We start from the raw sequence: 25,020 nt of genomic DNA, 5'->3' as shown, positions 1-25,020 counted from the left end.
CGGAAAATTTTAGATCAAGCTAGGTCTAAATATTAACCAAGTATAAGTGATTACACAACACAACTTGTTGTAATAGAAATTTGAAAGCCTAGAATGCATGTCTATTTAACATATATATATATATATATATATATATATATATATATATATATATATATATATAAGTATAAATGGAAAACCATGTTGAAGTAGGCTAATATAAGTCTAGCACTTAAATGAAATCATGATATTACTTAATATATTAATGGTTTTCGGTTTTGGGAATCAAATCCCAAACCAAACCCGAAATCCCTTCTTGATAAAAGACAACCGAAATCCCTTTTCTAGTTTAAGCCAAGACCGAAATCTCATTTCTAGGAACCATTTAGGACTGTAAACTCTTCTTGGATCATGTATATGGCCAAAAACGCAAACCGTAGATCACACAAAACTGAAATCAACCCTCCCATGTGAAGTTTATGGCCAAAAACACCTTAAATATCTAGATATTTTAGCTTGTTTAAGTTCCCAAAGTGATATGTTACACTTACCAACGTAAGTGTCACTTCTCTTACACTCTTATCCCTCACTTTTCCATATATAATACACCCATATCAACCAATTCTCATTTCACAGTTAGTAAATTATCAAGCATCCACAATTCTCTCTCAAATAGTAACTTTAATTTCCTTCTTAAAATTCAAAGATTTAAACTTCCCTGGAGCTTCATTCTTCAAGTTTATTTCCTTAAGATCATTGATACGACATCCTCCGCGTTTTCTAAACTCGAAGATTTCTGTTTCTATCCCTTTATCTAACCGCAATCACGCTCGAGGTGAGTTCCTACCCCCACATTTTTCTAAGCTTTTCTATGTTTTAGGGGGAGAAAACAAGTAAAACACAAGAAATCTTGTGTTTAAAAATATAAATAGCTTATTATGTTTTCACATACTATATATATATATATATATATATATATATATATATATATATATATATATATATATATATATATTACACAAAAATGTTAAAATCATTGCTACCAAACTTATAAACTCTTACGTACAAGGTTGTTAAAAATACAAAGATTTTACCATTTCATCGAAACATATATTTTTAAACTATAATAGGTATAGTTTGGGGAACATTCACGTTATTTTGGGTCAAAGGAACGATTATATAAAATTATGATTATTTTATACATTGTAAACACTATAAAAGGATAATACATACATTAACAAGAGAAAAGAAAACTTCAACACACTTTATGTAAACTAGTTAATACATGATTATGAGCCACTCCTTCGTTGTACCAAACATGGTACCCGTTAAAATCCTGAATTATAACCAAAGTCTCCTGGAGGGAGAGTGTGAGTTTGTGTATAGATTTATACGTGACTGACAATCCCGCGCCTTGACTGTTAGCTACAGTTGGAACGGAAGTTCTGGGGTGAAAACTGTCATAACTTTCTGACACCTGACAGACATCGTGCAAGCCATTAGTCATATTAGTATGGTTATAATGAACTCTCACAATAAGCATTAACTAAAACATTTGGTTTACGGGACAAACATAACTCTGATGGTTTTATTCAAATAATAAAACTATATTACACTATTTTCAAGTACAATATTCATACATATCGGTTTAGGACAACAAAGAATCATATTTTCGTCTATGATTGCTTAGTGTATACGTCAAAGTTATATAAAATTATGACTCGATCGACTTAGAATTGTGGGTCCGCCATAGATCATGTTTCTTGTTTGGTTGTGGGCTTAGGGAAGACCCATTATATTTGACGGCCTATTAAATCTTGATTTTATATAACTTGTATAAACTACAGGATTATAAAAGAAAGCTATGGGATTTCTAGAAGTACACAATGTTATATCACAAGTAATACATTATACTACTTACTAATACGGTATGATTAGCATTTCAGGGAACATACATACAAATACAACCACATAGCACTATTTTCTAGTACAGTACAACTTACATTTCTGAAAGGACCATTAATGTTAACTCTATGATTACTTAAGGTATATGTTAGGGTTATATATAATGAAGGTCCGATAGGTAGTCGAATGTGTGATTTCCGCTTTACTTCTTGTTCCTTGTTTGGTCGTGCGCTTAGGGCAGATCCACCCATTCGACTGTCTGACAACCGTCAATTTTGGTCAAACAAAGTCAACAAAAGTCAACCAGATCAATTCAACTTGTATTAGAGTTTTAGGTGAATTGGGATATTCTCTAAAGCGTCCAGTGTACGATTGACAAATTATAATACAACGTAACTCTCTTATTGGAAAATATTTTATATAAACCCTATATAAGGTTAGTATCATAACAATTCAGTAATTTAATTTTATATTATTTTAGTATAAATAATATTCATAACTCAAGGTAGTAGAGTTCATAAACCCTGTGCTACATGGCAAATTCATAACAAGGGCTACAAATACGGATTTTTAGTGAATTTATCACCGAATACTACAAATTCCATACCCGGCCTAAAACGCCCAACTTTTAACGGAAAGAATTTAGAAATCAACCTAATTTTCGTGTAATGTATTATTATTATTGAATAATGATTTTATTAACAATTTGAATTTTGATAATTCAAATTAAATATTTATACATCACTTATACCATATTTTCTTTATAAAAATACCACACTTTTATAAAATATCACCAAATTTAAAGAGTTAACTTTTGATTTTGTGAAAACCCATGACTAGACAAGTTGGTCACACTTTTACCAACAATACTTTTACCCAACATGTATCAAGGCTATATCCAATATGTAACCAAGTAAACATCACATCATCTCACCCCACTCCACCCCCCCCCCCCTCTACCCACCCCAACACCCTCCTTCACCCCTCCCCCTTTAAAAATGAATTCCACCCCTCCCCCTCCTCATTCCATCTTCATCATTCTCACCATCTTCTTCATTTCTTCATCTTCCTCTTCAAGAACAACTCAAGTCTTGTCAAGGTTAATTCTCCATTGACACATCAGCATACCGATACAGTAGGATAACGCCTAATCACAAATGATTATACGTTGAAAATGTATAATCATATATGACTATATATGTTTATACATATATTACAACTCATATATATATATATATATATATATATATATATATATATATATATATATATATATATATATATTTGTTTATAAAGTGATTAATCATATATGACTTTTGTTGTTGGTAACAGAGGATGTGGCGGTGGCAAAGGTGGCGATGGTAGAGGTGACAATGGTAGTATTAGTGGGGTCGATTGTTGGCAGAAGTGGTGGTGATGGTAGTGACGGTTGTGGTGGCGAGGGAAAAGGAACGCGTGGTGTGGCATAATTATTCATGATTATTACTATTCCGTTGTATTGGTACGCTGTAACGCTGAAACCGAAAATAAAAAATATGTGACTGATGTTGAATTTTAAAATCTATATTTTTTCGGAATCTCAACAGAACATGGATATATATATATATATATATATATATATATATATATATATATATATATATATATATATATATATATATATATATATCCTCCTTAATAAATAAAGATCTTTTTGCAACATGTCACATTTTTATTTATTTTGCCACATGTAATTTTGTGGTCATTTTAAATTAATGTTTATTTCACGTGTCATTTTATAATTTTTTTCATTTTATTAAATTCTAGATATATTTAAATGCAATAATAAATGTATATCAATTTCATTAATGAACTTTCCTTCTAATTTCAAAATTACTAAATTAAATATTCATTAATTTTATTTATTTATTTATCTAAATTATTTGTTTAAATTTAAAAGAGAAAAAAAACTCTTTAATTTTTTTAGTTCAATATTTTATCACTTTTCTTATAAATTCATAATTCTCAGATGTTTAGAATTTTGTATTTAGTTTTTTTTAAATAAACTCATATAATATATGGGTCTCACACCTAGTGTGTGTGTGTATATGTATATATATAAACTAGTGGGATATCCGCGCGATGTGGCGGCGGCACAAAATTTCTTTTCTACGTTTTTTGTCATGCATTTTCAAAATAAAATTATACGTTTAAAACACATACTATCTCACAATTAAATTTTTACGTATGATACCGTATATCAAAAAACATGCAAAGCATCGACATATCATATCCTAAGAAAACATGCAATGCATGGTCTAATATCATTACCATTCTTTTAATATCAATAATATCCATAGACAATTGTATTTTTTGCAAATCACATAAAACTTCTTAACACATCATAAGTACTGCATAAACTTCAATTTGGTTAAAATCTTTTGTTGGCTTCACCACAACAGTATTTTACAAAGATGTGCATTGTTTCGTTCTGATGATTGGTTCCTCTTTATTGAACGGATAATAGTTTGTTTTCAACCTATTTAGGACGGTCTTGGCAACTGTTTTCTAGTACCTGTCTTTTTTATCCAAACTTTTTCTAACTCTTTTTTTTTCGGTCTAGTTTCGTTCAAAACTAGTTTTGTCTAACTGTCTTTTTCTATTGGTTTTTTCACTTTGATTTGAGGTTTGGTTTCAATAGTTTTGTTTTTTTTATTAGTTCCACTTTTAGGAATTTTCATATTTGTGGTTCCCTTTTAGGAAATCTAGTCAATTATATTCATCAGTTTTCATTTAATTAAAACAAACTTTATCAATTAAGACATCAAATTTTATATAACTTTAATTATGCTGTAATGTTAAAGAACAGTTATTTTAAATTTATTTCCCAATTTTATTTGTTATGAAATTTTAATAATTATTTTGATTAGTTCAAATAATTTTTATTTATAATTTAAATAATAAGTATATAGAATTACGAAATTCAAAACTATTGAATTGAACACGCTCATAAACTTTTATGAATTGTTATTATATTTTCTTTGTATTGTTAAACAAATTAATTTGTTTTTAATTTGAAATATATTTATTAGACAATACATAAATACATCGGTTAAGTATTTAAGTTACACATTGATTATTGTGTTTTAGTCTCTTTAATTCTCTAAAAAACATAAATGTTGTAATCTTTAATTTTCTGCTCTTAATTTTCCAACAAACCTCGTAACTATAAACATAAATAATAATAATCTTTAACAATCAATATAACTATAAACATAGATAATAACAAATTTTAACAATTAATATAAATACTGTTTTTATTTTAATATATATACAAATAAAAATATTTTGTAATAAAAAATTTAACTTTCCTCAAAAAAAAATTATATTGCATTTTCATCGGTTAATTTATATATAAATATGTTATAAAAATGTAAATAACAGTCACAAATTAAATTGAAAATTAGTTATATTCTTTCAATAACTTATGAAAATATAATTACTTCAACATCCAACAATATTACATAAATAACAATCAACAAATTAATTAAACTGAAAAAATAGTTATAAAAGTATTTTTGTATATGTGAGTATAATTAAAAAATGTTATATTATCGAGGTTTACTATAAAAGAATAAGATGTAATTCTAAAATTGACAATATGTAAAAGATATAGTCTAAACCTTAATTAAATAAAATTAACTTAATATCTAGACGTTTTGTAATTAACGAAACTAATATAAATTTACTATTCGAATTTTTTGGAATCAAAGAATAAAGTATTAAATATTCTTTATCTTATTTGATATTCAAATGAATAATGAATTTTATGTTTCTAAGATACATATAAATGTCATATTAAAAATGTTTTTTAAGTAAAAAAGTGATACGCTATTTCATATATATATATTTTGAATAAAGTAATTATACACATTGTCTTAGTGAAATAAATTTTATTTTTATTAAACACTTTAGTACCTCAAAAGAAATAAATAAAAAGTTAAAGATTAATAAAAATGCTACGATCTAAGAATAAGTTTGGTATTTACAATTACTTAAAAAGCTTGGTATTTACAATTATATAATCGTGCTAAAGTTTGCTAGCTTTTTTATATTCTACAATTAAAAGATCTAATTGGAAACGAAAAATATAATACATAAACGTGCAAAAGCATAGAAGAAACTCAAAATACTCATGAAAATACATAAAAGATCCAACAATTATTCACCAACCCAAGATCAAAAGTAATAAAATCATCATAAAGGTGATAAATATATTTATCTTTTTATCAACTTCACATATAAACAACATCAACATAGATGTGAAACCTAGCGAATTAAAGATAGAAAACGAATAACCAAATAGTACTAAAACATTGATGTTTTCATAAACCCGGTTCCATTATTCTAAAACCATAACCTGCACAATATGAATAACAGGTTCACAAAAAAGATTATTGGAACAAACATATCTATTTTGTAGACTCATTTCTTCCATCGGTATGATAGTAACAAATAAAATTTATACATACATATACAATCCAAATGATCAAAATCCCAACAAGTTTATACATAAACACATATATATTAACACCTCAACAGTTCAACACATTGATTCATACATAGACAGATTTAGATATGCATATAAACACTGATATATAGAGGTTCGTACCCCCATCAACAAATAGATACATGAAAAAACTATTAGAGAAAGAAGGCGGAGAGATAGTAATGAGCAACAGAAGACGGAGACGCTGCCAAGAAGGGTAAAGAACGGCCGACAAAATATTTACATTCTTTGGGTTTTTTATTTTTCTGGTTTGATGACTTGCATGCCAGATTTGGATCTAGTTCAACCATATATGTTACGTTAATGAATAGATCCAAAAAAAAGGTCACATGGGAGACGCGACAATATGCTTTTCTTTAATGTTTATGGAACTTTCTGATTATTCCGGTGGGGAGAGATATAGAAAGGATAATAGCTTGGTTTACTGGAGATGAGGGTCGGTTCAGTGATGGTGGTGATGGTGGCGACGACAAGGAAGATGTTTGATGTTCTAGGGTTTTCTAGAGGGATTGAGAGAAGGGGGAAGATAGAAATAAAATGATCTATTCCCTTACGTGAGTTCTTAATGGGTGTTTTAGTGGATGATTGATTGAGTTTTGTTATTTTATAGCTACAAAATATGGGTATTTTAAACCTTTTATTTTTGATTGGTTGATTTTTATTCACTTGGATTACCATCTTATACCATTGAAATTTAATCTAAGGCTAAAATTTAACCTCCTTGTTGTAACATCCGGTTTCCCAGGTATTATATTTTTGTTCTTTTATTTTTGGGTGTTGAGGGGAGACTCGGCGAGTTGGCGTCTAGACTCGCCGAGTATGGTCGCGGATTCGTATGCGAGTTCACAGCTGGACTCGGCGAGTCCACGTTGTTTAATGAAACCCTAATTTCTAGGGTTTGAGACCTATTTAAAGGGTCTTAGGGCCGTCATTTGCGGCCACCAACCCCCAAAGAGAAACCCTAAGAGATCTAGAGCATTTGTGAGGAAGGAGAGGCCATTCTTGAACCTTTTGTGGGTGTTTTTGCAAGAAGGAAGTGTTTAAGGAAAGAGGAGGCTGAAGGAGGTGCGATTTTGGTGGTTTTTGAGCTCATAGAGATTGTATTGAGGTATTATTCTCAGACCTTCTTCAGTTTTTGGTGTTGATTCTTAGTGTTAGGGTTTTCTAACCCTTTTAGAGATTGATTAAGTAGCGCATTTGGTCCCTTTTCGAGTTTGTGTTCTGGATCTGGACCCAAAGAGGTCTAGAGGCCTTAACCCTTGGAGCTTTATGAGTCCTTTTGGGAACCATGGGCTAGGAATGTCATTTTTGGGGCTAAATCACCATTTTGGACCATTTAGATGTTATACGAGTGCCAAGGTCCGAACTTTACATGATTATCATGCTTGGGGAGGCCAGATCTATGATTGTATGGAACAGATCTGACCTCAGGAGTTGTATAGAGTTTGTGCATGGCATGAACTCGCCAAGTCCGAAGAACAGACTCAGCGAGTAGTATGAAGGTTGCCCGTTAATCACTCAGCGAGTGGACTTGCCAAGTTGGGGAATAACTCGGTGAGTCAGGGAGAGTCAGGGGAGTCTGAGTTCAAGTTGGAACTCACCGAGTTGTTCTTGAGACTCGGCGAGTTAAGTTGGGGTGGCCCCGCGATTCCTGCCAGGTGGAACTCGTCGAGTCAGGGGAAGTACTCGACATGCCAAGAGAGGGACTAAGAGAGTCAATGGACATGTGTGGACTCGCCGAGTCGCCCTAGTGCACTCGACGAGTCGGGTCAAAGTTTGACTGTTGACCTTGTTGACTTTTAGGGTTGAGTACAGTGTATTTATGAGAGTATTTACTTTATGTGATTAGGCGGAGGCTAGATCACATTTCTACCGAGTGAGATACTTACCGAGACATCGAGGTGAGTCTTCTCACTATACGTTACCTAGAGTGGTATTATGTGTTGACTAGAGGGTCTTATGTGTTATGTATGAGTTTATGTGCTATGTGATATATGTATGTGTATGATGTTACAGACTGGACCGGAGGGTCCAACGAGCTATGACCGGACCAAAAGGTCCAACGAGCTACGGGACTGGAGGGTCCTACTGAGACACATCGACTGGAAGGTCGTATTATAGCCTCGAGTGGCGTATATGTTGTATGTGGTATTTTGGGGAACTCACTAAGCATTTATGCTTACAGTTATTGTGTTATGTGTTTCAGGTACTAGTGATGAGCGCGGGAAGGCGCCGACATGATTCGTACACACTTATGGAGTTTATGTTTGAGATTCTTGGGAGATGTTTTATGATGATAACAATTGATACAATATGTTTTGACAATATTTTATGAGTATGTGTATGTTTTAAAAATGAAAATTTGTTTTTGAAAATTTACGTTGTTACACTTGTTTTTAAGACTTTGTCTTAAAATTTAGTGGGCCCTAATTTATGTATACATTATAAAGTAATATATATATACACACACACACACACACGTACACACACTAGATGTGTGCCCGCGCGAAACATCGACGATAAATAGTTTTTTTTTTTGGCAAGTAGTTTCTTACGGAGATATAATTATTAGATTTTATTATTAAATATTATATAATAAAAATTTACCACTTTTAATTAAAATATTATGTTTAGAACTTATATTTGTATTTATATTGTCTAGTTTAAGAAATGTAAATTAACTTATATAGATGGATTTGATATTTTAAAATTGTCATTTTGCTCGTAATTAAATTTTTAATAACATTCCTTAATTCACTTTTTCAAAATTTTGACAAGTATTAATGATTTTGTTATGCATAATTGATTTGTAAAAAAAGTTTTGTGTCTTATACCTTTTAAAATTCAATATATGAGTAATATGTTTTATTATATATATATATATAATATATATATATATATATATATATATATATATATATATATACATACATACATACATACATAGGTAAAAGTTCAAATGAGAACCCCTAAAGGTTAAGAACCCTAAAAACCTCTAAACTTATACTACAAAATAAGATATGGGTTATTTTTCGTGCATCCAAACACTCTCACTCACCTTCAAAATCTCAAACACAAACCCTCCATCTATCATCATCAACTACCACAATTGCTGCCACCTACCGTCGCCACCGCCGTTGACCGACGTCGGTTCCGACCATTGTCACAATCATATTCCAGCATCATCTTTTCCTCCTCATTTTTTTGGTGAAACACCACCAGATCTACATCATATCTGGTGTGTATGATGCATTTCAAGTCTAGATCTACTCCACCACCACATTAGATCTACTTCACCATTGGTTTTCGCCACCACTGATGTTAAGATCTTTGAGCTCTGATGATACATCTTCATCTTGCCTCTAACTTTTTTTTCTCTCGATCTCCATGAAAGTCCACCAGATCTGTTCAGATTTAGTCAACCACCACCTCTACCAACCATCTATGTATGTCTTTAACCTCCAAAATCCTTTATTTTCATCAGATCAGAAGCGGTTCAATCCATATCTATGATCTCCGACGTTAGATCTATGATTTCTGACAGCAGATTGATGATATTCGCTTATGGATCTATGATTTATGCCTTCAGATCTACGACTTCTTACGAGATTGACGGACTAGATCTGAGATCAGGTCAACTGCCACCACAACTATTGCCTTTCCGCTCCGGTGTAGCGCCGCCAACTCAACTTCATCTTTTTCTCTCTGATCTTTAGTGAAACAACACCATATTTGCATCAGGTATGTTGATATTTGTTTATTTTTTTTTTCTTTCTGTTAAGTTGAATTTAATGTTCTGATCTCTCATTTGCTGTTTATTTTTCTTAAACATAGTTTCTTTTCTACTATTAAGTTTTTAATACATGTTTATTATGTTTTTTTAAAATGTTTTTATCAAATTTTTATTCACTTTATGTTTTATTGTTGTTAAACTGTGAAGTGAATTTAAAATATGTGTTATTATGTTAGTGTTTTTTCAAATAATATGAATTTTGATTTTTTTAAAGATTTGAGCTGTGATGTTTTAATGTTTATTGTTTAGTTCTATATAAGTTACTTACTGTGAATGCGTGAATTAATATGTTTTAATGTTATAAATACATCAAATGAGAGTCCTAAACTGATTATTAAACTGTGAATGAGAGTTCTAAAAAGCTCTATTAAATTGTGAATTTATGTTGTGCATACAATGTTTCTGATTAATTTTATATACTAAGTTGTGAATTGTGTATTACGCTATAAATTTTATTCACGATTTAAAATATTAAATTCATAATTTAATACATATAAAATGTCTTCATATATTAACGCCTAAATATAAGTTTTAATTTGAAAATATTATAAAAATATAAATTTTTTTTGTCTTAAATTGTGAATTTATTATATTAAGCTGTGAATTTTGTATATTAAACTTTGGATTGTCTTTATTAAAAGTTATAAATTGATATTATTGTTGTGAAATTATATTTTTTCTATTAAACTGTAAATATATTGTAATAAACTGTGAGTTTTATGATTAAGCTATGATTTTTTTTTATTTTAAACTTTCAATTAAATGTATTAAACTTTGAATATTTATTTAAATTATGAAATTGACTATATTAAATTGTGATTTTTTTATATTAATGTGATTTTTGTGTTTAAAAATGTGAATTGACTGCATTAAACTATCGATTTCTGTTTCAACTATGAATTAACTAAATTTGCCGTGAATTTTTTATTATTTCTGTTAAAATATGAATGATTTATATATAAATTTTTTTGTTAATTTTCTTATGAATATATTTATTTTTTTGTTGTATAAATTTGTAAGAATCCACTAGTTTTTATAATTGTTTTGGATTAAATTCAAAACGAGTTAATTAATAGGATTTATTAGATTGTGAATGTAGTATTTAAGTTGTTAATGCATGACTTTATTTATAGTTTTGATTTGGAAGAAATGACGGCTACTATGTTGATACGTATGGTTGATGGCAGCATGTGGCGGTAGAGTTTGAGTTTTTGACTTCTTTGAATTAGTGAATTATTGTGAAACAGTTTGTATTAAGTTGTGAATTTTTCATCAAATTGTAAATGGACTGTGTAAGTCTTTATTTTATATAAGTTTTGTGTTAAAATATAAGAGCATATATGAAAGAAATATTAGACTGTAAAAATTATAAGTTTGTTCTTTTCATACCAAAAACACAAAAAATTAGGATTTTAACATGTTTAATAAGAATATTATGTAAATATTTACTAATTAATTATGGTTTTTAATCTTTTATGGTTTTCATATATATATATATATATATATATATATATATATATATATATATATATATATATATATATATATATATATATATATATATATATATATATATATATATATATATAAATAATAAGTTATCATGTGGCGTACTTGTTTTTTTAACTTTTTTATTTTTAATGTTTTTCATGTCAAAATACTTATTTTAAATGACACAAGTGATGTATAAATAATTTTAGATAGTTTAAATGATATATATATATATATATATATATATATATATATATATATATATATATATATATATATATATATATATATATATATATATATATATATATATATATATATATATATATATATATATATATATATATATATATATGAGACGACTTAATTTTTTAATCTTACTATTCTAATGTTGATAAAAATTAAATATGTGTAGTTTTTAAAAAACGTAAGAACATTTTTTCATAGAATAAAAATAAAAAATAGAAAAATAAGTACACCACATGGTTACATATATAGATCTGCAAATAGCATTCAAATATTCTTCTAAAACGATATGGGCTATTGGGCTTTGATTTATTTCAATTCCCATTCAAACATTCTGCGAAAGTCACATGAGCTATGTATTCTAGAAATTGAAATGCGTTCATGCCTGCTATATTGATGTTTTCATTGTATTTCATAATTAAGTAATTTATTTATTATATAAAGTTATTAATTAAGAAACAGATTTATAATCAAAAAAGATTTAATTCTAAATTTATTAATATTTTTATCAATTTTTATATTAGAAATCAAATAATATAAATTTAACAATTTCGTAAAACATAATCATACATATTAATAAAATGGTATATTTCAGCCTCTTATAAGTATTAGAGCATTTTTTACTGGAAGCTTGTTGTATTGTTTATTATTTTTTTTATTGATTATAATTTATTATTGGAGTACATAAGTTATTGATTTTTTTATTGACTATTTAAGATATAATAAATGGTCAATATATTTTTATTCTTTTATTTTTTTATTTTGTTATTTTTTTAATTTTACTTTGAAACGAAAAAGCTAACTTACTCCGAAACAACTACTTAAATCCCTCTTTCTATAACGGGACTCGAACCCTCAACCTCAAAAAAAAATGCTAACATCGGATACCACTAAGCTTAAAGTCCAAACTTTGGTGTTCAATATATTTTTATGCTTAGTAAAAATAACCTCCATTCTTTCACCAAATTTTATTTTACCTTAATTATACTATATATTAAATTTCTTGCTCCTCAATCGACAATTTTTTTCAGGTGATTGTTCATTTTGTTCTCCATCTACCTATTGCATTGATTTCTTTTATTCCTTTTCGTCCTTTGGTTTATATTTGCTGTTACAGATGAAGATGAAGCTACTGACATGATTAATAATTTTCCAAAGGCCTTTGGTTTATATTTGCGTGCTCATCTGTCGAGCAAAAGAAAAAGGAAAACGGAGGCAACATGGATTCAGGTAAACATTTACAATTAATATGTTTGGTTTTCCTTCTTTGGCTAATCGGAAGAAAAGAGACATGAAATTGATAGCAGACACAAACAAATTTCTTTGATGGTTGATGGGTTTGAGGTATGTATTCTTCTTTGAATCTTTTACATTTGATTATTTTGGAAACGATTTGCCTATGAATAGGGAACTATATTTTGCAGGAAAATATATATTTGGCTCTCCGGAGTCCAACCAAGAATTAGCAGTTGTCTCTCTTAACTCCACAAGTACGTTTAAATAGTCTCTTTTATGTATTATTGCTTTTTTGTGTTTTAGGTTCTTCTAATTTCAGCTGCCAATGGTTTTTGGTATCGTATGACTTATATGTTTTTTTATTCTTTAGTTGTTCCTCTGCGCCATCAAGAGCAACAAAAGGGGATATATTCCATAGTTTAGATTTTAATATTCATTTAATTTAATTAGATCAATGTTTTGTTTTATAATTACTTGATAAAAAGCTCTAATTTTGTTTCAGTTTTCCATTTTATTCTACAGTATTTGGTTGCAATTTGAAGGTTCACAACTGTGAAACTAAATCAACAGGTGGTGAACACATGAAAATCAGTCGCTTAGAATTACAAGAAGCCTCACTACAACTCTTAATGTTCTCATTGTCAATAGGTGGTGAACTAGCAACCACACCCACATGATATGGTTTGATGGCAACCAATTTAATTTGTTCAATACTAACTTTTTATAAATTTGTTTATATTTATTTATTAGAGTGTGGTTATTTTATTTTATACGAAAATGGTTAATTAAGCTAATTTTTTTTGTAGGTTGGGGGATGGAGACAAGTATATGGTCATTTACAGATATTTTATTGATGTTTTGGTACTATATTAAATAAATGTGAGCTTTTTGTCACTTTTAGTTTTTTTTATCAAACAATTATTAGTTTTATATCACTTTTACATTTGCTCCAGTTCACATTTAAGCTTTTTAAACATTTATTGCTTTTCAATATAAAAATGTGAGATCTTTAATGCATTATAAATACCAATATTTTTTTTCTTTGTGCACAGGTTCCGGACAACTTTTGAATGCTGATAAATGGTTGCTGCTTTTTAATCAAAGGTACATTGCTATTATGGGTTAAAACTGAAGCATAGTGCCTATATTTGTATATGAATTGAAATTATAAAATTACAATTAAAAAAATAGATAATTTGTTTCAACTTTGTATGGAGTTTTCTTTTCAGGTCTTCATCCTATAAAACATTCGATATATGGTTCTTCAAGGTATGTGAAGCTAAAAAAGTTGAACATGAAACTCACTTAGAAAGAAAAACTATCTGATGCAGCAAGATATGAATATGATGATATGATTCATGCGCTAAGCCCTTGACATTATAAAGAATTCAGATTAAGGAAGTCATGGGTTTTGTATTAGATAACATGGAAACTACTAGAAAGATAAATATTCCAGTTTCTATTTCACATCTGGTAAGGGTAAGATGGTCATTTATATAAAACCAGTTTTTTAGTGTATTAGTATTCCTTTGTTTCTTAATCAGCTTTATTGGTTAATGATGTATTTTCCAAGCAAGCATCAATATATTAGATTTCCTCCAAATGCTTAATTTCTTTTTGATGGGACAACATCAACACATGATGTCCTTTTATCTTATACAAATACAATAATATTATAGAATAAAAATAAAAAATAGTAAATATTTATTAAAAAGGGCGATATGTTCATTATACTTCAAGTAGGAACCGAAATTTCTATAAAATCCCTCAAACAACGACTTCAAATTCATTTCGAGTTTTAGGTTTAAATAACTTTTTGAGGTTTAAATGGAAATAATTAATTTTTTGTTTATAATCTTATTAATTGTTCATTATTATATGTTGATCTGGAAATGGTTATTTTACATGTGGTTACTATAAACCGTTATCTCTGTCATCAATTTCATGGACAAAAATCTTTTCCAGATTTGCTTTTGGGGATAAAAAAATGTTACGAGTTCTGTCTGATAACCACCTTTATAATTTTCAAAAAAAGTAAGGAGACGATAATTTTAATTTAGATTAACAAATATTATTTGTTTCTTTAAATTAGTGTTAAGTGTTGGCTGCTAATTACTTATTCATGTCGTTTCAGACCTTAAAGTTGGCAATGGTTTATTAGAAGACATGGCTCAGGTATGAATATTTAGACAAATGTGCAATTACCTAATTACCCCTAACTTTAAGCACCTTAACTGACCTGAATTCTCATTTTTTATATTTTCATTTTTTTATAGCCTCCCACTTTTATTATTTATAACAGAAATAAATGTACATTGCTAATTCATACATTTACCACTACAAATTATATGAAATAACTAAAAAGGAAGAGATTTATATACAAGTGTTTAACCGAAATGCATTTTTTGTTTGATTAAAAAAAACTAAAAAATGTGATGATAATATTTTATTTTGTATAAAAATGATTCACTTCGGTTAAACTGCAACTTGAACCATAAATGGTGATTTTGGTTTGATTTGGGTGTAGTGTTTGGATGAGTGGATAAAAATAGAAAATACATACACTTTGACCATACTACAATTTGTTATGTTAAAATTTAGAAAAGTTATAAGTTTTTGACAAATTTAAAGTTTTTGGCAAAATTGACACCAATCAGGTTTGCTTCATGTTTCATCCTTATTTTCTACGTTTTGCGTCATTACACTTTCCATTTTTTTACTAATATACACAATCATAACATTCTACTTCCATTTTTTTTAAATTTTGTTATAGCATTGTACTTTAGATTGTCTACTCAATTATAATATTCTACCTATAATTTTCTTTCTTAGCATATCAATGAAAATTTCATTACAGTTTGATGACCATTCTATATTTGGTTATATTTTTCCAGGCATGACGTCGCAATGGGAACAAATGAAAGTAGGGAGCTATAAAAAATTAAATGAAGTACATTGCTTTTTCTTTGCATTAAGCTATTTTGATAACCTGCTTATTGACAAAAAGTATGTTTTTCTTTATTATCTATTTTCACAAATGAATGGGAACTGAAAAAACCGAGACTCCCAAAGAAGGCTGGTCATAAGTAGGACCAGAATGTGTATTGGGCGATATGAACGCATGGAGTTGTATGGGATGCTTCTTTATGGCACATGCATGAGGTACTTAACAGATCCCAGAGCCACAAAACAAAAAAGATTTTATCTTTGATTGCAAATTGAATCATCAAATGATTAAATATGCATTTGATTCAAATTTTCAACCAACCTGTTTGCTTTAAGATTCTTGAAGATTAGTTACTTGGTATTGTCATCTGTGTGTTGTGAATGATTATTGGAGATGAAAAAAATGAAGTTAGTTGAGATTTGAATGATAAGTGAAGTACACATGTTTGTAAAATTTTCTTTTGTATTATGCTTTGTTGTCAACAAAGGTCTCAAAGTAATAAAGTACTTGCATATACTACAAAACACCAGCATATACTTCCAAGTACTCTTGCATCTTGAGTAATTCCGTTAATGCTTACAATTCTTTATATAGCTTGTGGTTTTCGGTTGCAAAGAATAGCAACATACTTTACTGTGGCTACCAATTCGGCCTACGTACTATAGTTTCACAAAAAATGACACCTTCCGACCCCCGCAACGCGGGGGAAATCCTTCTAGTTATATTTTAATTTTAAGTATTTGTTATCTATTATATCCATTAAATATTAATGAAAATTGTTTTATAAAATAGAAAATTATACAAGTTTTATAACATTTACAATCTTTATTTTTTTTAATTTTTATAACTATGAATTAATAATTATTTTGTATTTTTTATATATAAAGTTAAGACTCGACATAGTTGTATTTATTTTTCTATTTTTTGTGATATTTTTCAGATAAAATATACATTTCAAAAGTAACTGATTAGGTGATGGAGTTTTATAGAACATTCTAGAAATATGAGGATATATTAGTTAATTTAAAAAAAACATTTGTAGAGGTTAACCATTGGAGATGTCATTTAGTTAAATGTTAAAACTAGTAGAATATGTTGCGTCTCCAATGGGTTTTTATTGTCCGTTGGGTAAACAGTGGTTTCTCTTCTTCGGCGGGTGCAAACGTCGGCGGACCAACACCGCTCTCCGTGAATTGTTTTTATTTTGCGTCCTAAGCAGTTTCTCTCGTTGCATCTGCTCACACATTCCTTTTGTCCGTCATGTAAAAGGTTTTATCCGTTGGATAATAGAGTTAGGAAATTGGCCAATCCAATTTTATTTGTCCGACGATTTCGGAGCAAGGTGGTGTTAAGTTCTATCCGGTGGGATCAAACGTCGTCAAATGAGTTTTGTAGCCGGAGTTGACAGTCAAATTTTCGTTTCATTTCTCTAGTGTTTCCAGTTGTTTGTTTTTGGTTCGCCTCACGTCCTCTATGGGGCGGGGTTGTGGTAGGTTTAAATTTCAACTGTGCATGTTGTTGATTGTGTCATGACGAGGGAGATAAGTTTGAATGGCAAGAGGCAAGAAGACAAGAATATGACACGAATAACCAGTCGAGAAGTGCAAATAGGGGGTCTAATCAATATACATATAATTTGACATGTCGAGTTCATGGATCAACAAAAATGATTTTTGTGTCTTTTTATGTGACAAATTTTCGAAGTGACCTTTAACCAAGGGATTTGTGGAGCAAATGGGAGAAGATAGGAATAGTGGTTGATGTTTACATTGCTCATAAATGATCCAGGATAGGGAGAAGATTTGGGTTTGTTTGATTCGTTCAAGTTAGAGACAATCAAGAACCGGAGAAGAATTTATGTGACATTTGGTTTGGTAATTTTCATATTTTTTGTTTCTATTGCTCGATTTATAAGAAAAGAATAGGTTATGTTTAAACACTCCATTCCAAATCAGCAATGAAAAACATGGAGCGGGAAAATAGATCAACTTTTATTGATAAATAGAAATCCTTTGCTAGGGCTGTTACAAGAGAAGGAACTAGAAAGGTTGTTCCTGATAAGGATATGAAAAAAGTGAAGATTAGCAGTCAGGTACTAACAATGATGACAAAAGTTTGTACCATAATCTTTGTTGAGGTGATCGATGCACTATCTATTGCTAATCTTTTAAAATTATGTCGTGAAGAAGTTTTTTCGAGTTTAAAGATTAGATATATTAGTGATTTATGGGTATGGGTGCCATTTAAATCAGAAAGTCTTGGAAGTGTTTTAGTTCTAACGTTGGAATTCAAAGTATATTTTCTAGATTTAGAGCTATTGATAATCAGTTTGTATTGGAGTATTGTTTGTTTGGTTGGAAATTATTGGTTTGCTCCTTTGTGCACGGAATCCTTGTATTTAAAAGAAGTTGGAATCTTTTGGGCACTGTTTTATTCTCTGATGATGGCGAGTGTAACATCCCAAAAATCATGACCAAAAATTTCATTTATATTTATTAAACAACCCATAGTTATCAAAATCATTTAATCCAGAAACATAAGTCATAGTATCAAATCAGAGTATTATATCAATACATCAAAGTGAACATCCTAGGCTAAACATAGTGGTGTGTGCAATGCAGTCATCCCGAGCTCTTCCCTTCGCTACAAGAAGTACCTGAAACCAAAACTGAAAAGTGTAAGCACAAAGCTTAGTGAATTCCCCCCCCCAAACTACCACCTACCATACACATAATCATGCTACTAGGAGATACGGTGCTCGCCCACACTCGGCTAACTAGGAGATACGGGCATCGCCCGTACTCCGCTAACTAGGAGATATGGGCCTCGCCCACACTCCGCTAACTAGAAGATACGGGCCTCGCCCACACTCCGCTAACTATGAGATATGGACCTCGCCCACACTCAACTATCTATGAGATACGAGCCTTGCCCACACTCAGCTACTAATCATATATACAAGTATCACACAAACAACAAGTATAACCAAATCTATCAATCAAATATGTATCCATACTCAAATAGTGCTATGAGATACGGGCCTTGCCCACACTCACTTACTAATCAATACACATAACATATACGGGCTGGCCTTGGTGCCTTCGACCCGTTCAAACCAGGAGGAAACTCACCTTATTGTCGGATGATAGCTGAAACGTCTCTGCCCGGAATCGGCTCTACTCACTCCCTGGACCGAAGGAACTCCTTAGATGTCATTCCATACTCATAACCCTTAAGGGTCAACTCTGGTCAAGTCAAGTCTAAGTCAACGCTCCGAGCTGACTCAACTCGTCGAGTTTACCCTTCAACTTGTAGAGTTCTCATGAATCACAGAATCATGAAATCGCAATCTAACTCGTCGAGTTTACCCTACAACTCACTGAGTTCCTCGTTCTCAATAGAAACGAGACTTTCCAAGTACAAATCACCAAGTTCTCTTGTGGACTCGCCGAGTTCCATCTTACCAACTCGTCGAGTTCCTATATGAAATCGCCGAGTTCCTCGCGTTTCTAGTCTATTCAACCCTTTCCTTAGATCTAAGATTCCAGAATATAGATCTACATTGTTTCCATGGCATATGTCTGTAAAATCGACAACTTGATGGCTTTACATGCCTCAAATGGACCCAATCTCGAGATATAGCAACCTACTTCTATGAACATGGTATTTTTCTTGGACAAGAACAGGTTTAAGACACTTTTTATTAATCTAAGGACCATGTAACATTGGGAATGGAAGTCTTTAGCATTAGGACTATGAAGATTTATCATGCTTCCAACAATGGGGTTAAAAAGACCCATAAAACAAGACTAAGAGAGATCTAAACATTAAGCATCAAGTTAGGGACTTTTTACCTTAGAAAGTTGCCAAAGATGGACGAGATCCCTGATCTAGTACTTCTCCTCAAGCTCAATGACCTTCTAGCTCTTCCAAGTCCTTCACCAAGCACAAGAACACACACAAATCCACTCAAAACCTCAAGTTTCTCAACAAAGAGCTCATAATATGATTTAGGGTTTAGGGAGGCTGATGAGGGTTGGTGGGGAAGGATTAAGTCCTTTAAATAGGGTATAGAACCCTGGAAATTACGTTTTCATCCCAACTGGTCTACTCGTCGAGTTGAGGCCTCTCAACTCGTCGCATAGGTTATTTAAATTACACGGTCCTGATAATCTCTACTTGACGAGTTTGGGGCTTCCAACTCATCGAGTTGCTCTCTCAACATGAATAAATTATAAATTAAATGCATACTAGGAACCAGACATTACAGTTCTCCCCCACTTGTCTCAGACTTCGTCCTTGTAGTTTAGGCTGTCATCCACCTGGATATCCTCTAAAGACACGACTGTGGAGTCATCCACCAAGCACTTTCGTAGCTGGGAGACATGAAAAGTGTTGTGGATTTGGCTAAGCTCTGCAGGGAGATCCGAACAATAGGATACACACCCCACTCAATCTGAAACTCTAAAAGGACCGATGTACCTGGGTCTCAGCTTGCCCCGTTTCATGAATCGGATGACACCTTTCCAAGGTGACCCCTTTAGGAGGACCATATCCCCTACCTGAAACTCTAGGTCTGAACGACGCTGGTCGACATATCTTTTATGCCGACTCTGAGCAATCTGGAGCCTGCTCCGGACCTGCTGGATCTTTTCTGTGGTCTTGAGTACCACCTCAGTACTCCCCATGACTCTCTGACTGACCTCCCCCCTCCCCCTCAAACAGATTGGGGTCCTACACTTCCTCCCATAGAGCATCTTAAAGGGAGGTCAATCTACATTGGCGTAATAACTGTTGTTAAATGAAAATTCCGCTAACGGAAGATACATATCCCAACTACTGCTGAAATCCAATACACATGCGCGCTGCATATCCTCGAGAGTCTAGATCGTCCTCTCACTCTTCCTATCAGTATGAGGGTGAAAAGTTGTGCTGAAGTGAAGACGAGTACCCATCTCGTTGTGAAATCGCTTCCAAAACCTGTAAGTGAAGCGAACATCTTAGTCTGACGCAACCAACACCGGAACTCCGTGATGTGCCACCACCTCGCGGACATAGATCTCATCTAGCTTCTCAACCGATATACTTTCCTGGATCGGTATGAAGTGAGCACTCTTGGTCAACCGATCCACGATGACCCATATCGAATCTACTCCACGTGCGGTCTTGGGAAGCTTCGTGATGAAATCCATAGTAATATCTTCCCATTTCCACATGGGAATATCCAACGGCTGCATCTTGCCGTGAGGTTGCTGGTGCTTGGCCTTGACTTTCTTGCAAGTCAAGCACCGCTCCACATACCATGCTATGTCTCGCTTTATGCAGGGCCACCAATAATCAGGGAGAATATCCCGATACATCTCCGTCGCCTCAGGATGGATGGAGAATCTCGACTTGTGCGCCTCCTCCATGAGAACCTAGCACACTCCACCCTAGTAAGGAACCCGGACCCTCCGATGCAGGGTCAACAACCCATGACTATCATAATTAAATGAGGCCACCTAGCTACGATCCACTTACACTTTCGGTGCTCCTCCTTCATACCCTTGACTTGTGCCTCTCGGATCCGTTCCAGCAACAGAGCAATCACTGTCATCCTCAAGCATATATCTTGTATCGGAGCTGCAACCGCCTTATGGCTGAGTGCATCAGATACTACATTGGCCTTCCCCGGGTGGTAGAGGATCTCACAATCGTAGTCCTTCACCACATCTAACCACCGACGCTGTCTCATGTTCAGATTCGGCTGATCCATCAGATACCTTAGGCTCTTGTGGTCCATGTAAATGGTACAACAAACCCCATAGAGGTAATGCCGCCAAATCTTGAGGGAGAAAATGACAACCCCCAACTCCAAATCGTGCGTTAGGTAGTTTGCTACATGAGGCTTTAACTGCCTCAAAGCATACACTATCACGTGACCTCGCTGCATCAGCACTACACCCATACCTGTGATCGAAGCGTCACGGTAAACCACAAAATCATCGACGCCCTCCGGTAACATCAGAATCGGTGCCTCACATAACCGTTGTCTGAGAGTCTCGAAATTTGACTACTGCTCAGGCCCCTAGCGGAATGCATCAACTTCTTGTTCAGTAGGGTCAATGGAATAGTAATCTTTGAGAAATCTTGGATGAATCTTCGATAATAACCACTAGACCAAGAAAATATGTATCTCAGATGGAGACCTCGAAACTTCCCACTGCATTACAACCTCTATCTTGGCCGAATTGACCAGAATACCCTTCTGGTTGACCATGTGCCCAGCAAACTGCACCTCGTGCAACCAGAACTCGCACTTGGAGAACTTTGCGAGAAGTCTCTCCCTCCTCAGCGTCTCCAGCACCTCTCTAAGGTGCTCATCCTGCTGCTCCTGATTGTTGGAATAAACCAAGATATCGTCGATGAAGACTATCACAGACCGGTCCAACATCGGTCTCCACACCTGATTCTTGAGATCCAGGAACGCGGAAGGAGCATTGGTGAGCCTAAACGGCATCACCATGAAGTCATAATGACCATAGCGAGTCCGAAAGGTTGTCTTCAGCATGTCGTCGTCCATGACTCACATCTGGTGATAACCTGATCGTAGATCAATCTTGGAGAACGAAGATGCACCCTAAAGCTGGCCAAATAAATCATCAATCCTCAGGAGGGGATAACGGTTCTTCACCATTACCGTATTCAGCTCCCGGTAATCTATACACATCCGGTGTGACCTGTCTTTCTTCTTCACAAACAGGATCAAGGCTCCCCATGGCAAACTACTTGGCCTAATAAATCCCTTGTGTAACAGCTCCTGCAGCCGTGTAGACAACTCCTGCATCTTGGGAGGAGCCAACCGATATGGTGCCTTGGCTATCGGAGCAGCACCAGGAATTTGGTCAACCCAGAACTCTACTTGCCTCTCCGGGGGTATCCCAAAGAAATCCTCTGGGAACACGTCCGGGTACTCCCATATGATCGATACATCATCTAAGGTCGCCTTACCCTTATCCCGGGTATCCATAACATAGGTGACATAACATGCGCAATCCTACTGTAGGTAGCGTCTCTCCCTCGCTGCTGAACACAAAGTCGGTCTAACATGTGGCCTCTCGCCCTAAATCACTAAACCTCCCCCACTTGGGTTCTGAACCCGTACAAGCTGTTGCTCGCAGTCGATCACTACCTCATTGGGGATCAACCAGTCCATACCCATGATAACCTAATTCCCTCGCAGGGGAATGAGGACTAAATCCACGGAAAACTGCTCATCAAACAACTGTAGTGTACATCCCCGATTAACCCTCACAACCCGAACGGTCCTAACATCCGCTATCTCTACATCAAGTGGACAGTCCTGCTCCCCTGGAGCTATCGCAAATCGCTTGTTGAGCACGAGCAACACAAAAGATCGGGTAGCCCCCGAATCAAATAATACTAGAACAAACATATCGTTCACAAGGAACGATCCTATAATAAGACACATAAACATGAGAAATAACCAGTATAAATAAAGAGATAAGGAGAAGATACATACCCGTCACAACATCAGGTGTTGCACGTGCCTCCTATGCTTTCAGCTGGAAGGCTATGCTCTTCGCCATTAGCGCCTTTGCCCAGCCTTGAAGACCATCAGTAATCCTCAATGTAGCAGGAGCGGGTGCCGCCACCTGTCCTGCTACTGCTAAACTTGGACACTAGAACCTCTTGTGGCCCCTCTGATTGCACTGAAAGCAAATCAGATTAGATACTTTCGTGGTGGTGGTGGTAGCAGTACAGTCCCTGTTGAAATGACCAGTTTGTCCGCACTTGAAGTAGCCCGAACTACATGCCTTGCACGTCCCCTCGTGCGTCTTACCACACTTGCAGCAACAACCTCGGCCCGTCTAGCCCTTCCCTCGGAAATCGACCTTGGGCTTCTTGCCCGAACCCTCCACACCAGATCTCGCATCAGGGTTCCTCTTCCTCACCATCTCTAAATCTCTCTCTCTCTCTCTCTCTCTCTCTCTCGCATTCACTATCATATCCTCCAGCATCTTGCAGATGGATCGGCTCACAAACTACCGAATATCGCTCCTCAAAATCTCACGGTATAGGGCCTTTTTCAACTCCTCGTCAGTTAGATACTGCAGAATGAGAAGGGACATCTCTCTGAAACATAGCGGTGATCTCCGTCACCGTCTTAGTCATCTGCCGAAGATCCTTGAACTCCCGTGCAAGCTGCTGTACCTCCATCACATGTGCGAACTCAGCCCTGAATCTGGTCGAGAGTTCTCTCTAGGTCATAGTATCAAGGGCCGCATCACCAATAGCATCCCCAACCTCCCCCACCAATGACATGCCTTGTCCTTCAGGAGACAGGAAGCAAGTCGGACCTTTTCCTCCTTGGGACATCTGCTGGTATGAAAGGCATTGGCAACATCCGCCAACCACCTGCTCCTAGCAATGGGATCCCTGGCCCCATGGTAGTTTGGAGCCCTACAAGCTCGGAACTCCCTGAATGTCATCGTGCGCGCCCCCTATAACGACCCAAATTTCAAAAGAAAATTTTCATTTTTGATTAACCAAAATATTTTCCACAAACCATGAAATACCATACACAATTGTTTTCAAAATTCATAACAAATACAATTTTATTGTAACATACACGTTATTAACCATGTATAATTATCGTGTTTTGTTTAAAAGCAAATATTATTATATAATATATTAGTTTGAGCATTGAGTTCTAACAAGATAGTTTTATGAGATTGAAGTAAAACTATGTTTAGAATCATTCGGGAAGTATTGGAAGTCTTATGAGATTCCGATCAAAAGTCAACTAACGAAATTAACGAAAATATAAAGTCGGAAATAATTAAAAATGATGTTATTGAAAGTTGTAGATTA

At 33.5% G+C, this 25,020-nt stretch overlaps 3 long non-coding RNA genes across 15 annotated transcripts; all 3 read left to right on the top strand.

Annotated features, from left to right (window-relative positions):
* Positions 1–2,903: 2,903 nt before the first annotated feature.
* LOC128128175 (uncharacterized) lies at positions 2,904–3,463 on the top strand. Of its 3 annotated transcripts, none has more exons than XR_008225962.1 (2): positions 2,904–2,983; positions 3,217–3,463. It is a non-coding gene; the product is annotated as an uncharacterized LOC128128175 (long non-coding RNA). The 3 variants fall into 3 exon arrangements; XR_008225961.1 differs by having other exon boundaries at positions 2,904–3,019; XR_008225960.1 differs by having other exon boundaries at positions 2,926–3,060.
* A 2,306-nt stretch (positions 3,464–5,769) lies between these two features.
* On the top strand, positions 5,770–8,794 carry LOC122195487 (uncharacterized). The gene is made up of 4 exons (XR_008225963.1): positions 5,770–7,541; positions 8,283–8,334; positions 8,450–8,542; positions 8,640–8,794. It is a non-coding gene; the product is annotated as an uncharacterized LOC122195487 (long non-coding RNA).
* A 4,083-nt stretch (positions 8,795–12,877) lies between these two features.
* LOC111916860 (uncharacterized) lies at positions 12,878–16,614 on the top strand. 11 transcript variants are annotated; one of them, XR_008225467.1, is made up of 8 exons: positions 13,001–13,453; positions 13,722–13,880; positions 14,006–14,078; positions 14,252–14,303; positions 14,429–14,468; positions 15,165–15,233; positions 15,334–15,374; positions 16,094–16,614. It is a non-coding gene; the product is annotated as an uncharacterized LOC111916860 (long non-coding RNA). The 11 variants fall into 11 exon arrangements; XR_008225468.1 differs by having other exon boundaries at positions 14,429–14,672; XR_008225463.1 differs by adding an exon at positions 12,878–12,994 and having other exon boundaries at positions 13,081–13,453; positions 14,429–15,374.
* The last annotated feature ends 8,406 nt before the right edge of the window (positions 16,615–25,020 follow it).

Source organism: Lactuca sativa, chromosome 8 (assembly GCF_002870075.4).
Source record: "Lactuca sativa cultivar Salinas chromosome 8, Lsat_Salinas_v11, whole genome shotgun sequence".
In the NCBI taxonomy this organism is placed as follows: Eukaryota; Viridiplantae; Streptophyta; class Magnoliopsida; order Asterales; family Asteraceae; genus Lactuca; species Lactuca sativa.
Note: the sequence above shows the minus strand (reverse complement) of the source record. Positions and strands in the feature narration are given on the sequence as shown.